General features: G+C 47.5%; 1 pseudogene; it reads left to right on the forward strand.

The window, feature by feature from the left end:
- Positions 1-202: 202 nt before the first annotated feature.
- On the forward strand, positions 203-320 carry LOC134967838 (5S ribosomal RNA; annotated as a pseudogene).

Here is a 320-nt window from a genome sequence, read left to right on the forward strand (position 1 = left end):
TCAGTACTAGGAAGGAGAACCTCCTGAGAATACCAGGTGCAGTGGGCCTTTTAAGGAAAAACCTCATCAAACTCTTATCATACTCCTGCTTCTGGAAAAACCTTCTCGGACTATTCATGGTTCTGATTTATGTACAGTACAGATATTAGGAGTGGATTTCTCCTCTCCCTCTCCTTTTATCTCTCTTCTACCTCAAACAACGGCCCACGGCCATACTACCCTGAATACGCCCGATCTTGTCCGATCTCGGAAGCTAAGCAGGCATGGCCTGGTCAGTATTAGGAAGGGAAACCTCCTGAGAATACCAGGTGCAGTGGGCC

This window comes from Pseudophryne corroboree, chromosome 10 (assembly GCF_028390025.1).
Source record: "Pseudophryne corroboree isolate aPseCor3 chromosome 10, aPseCor3.hap2, whole genome shotgun sequence".
In the NCBI taxonomy this organism is placed as follows: Eukaryota; Metazoa; Chordata; class Amphibia; order Anura; family Myobatrachidae; genus Pseudophryne; species Pseudophryne corroboree.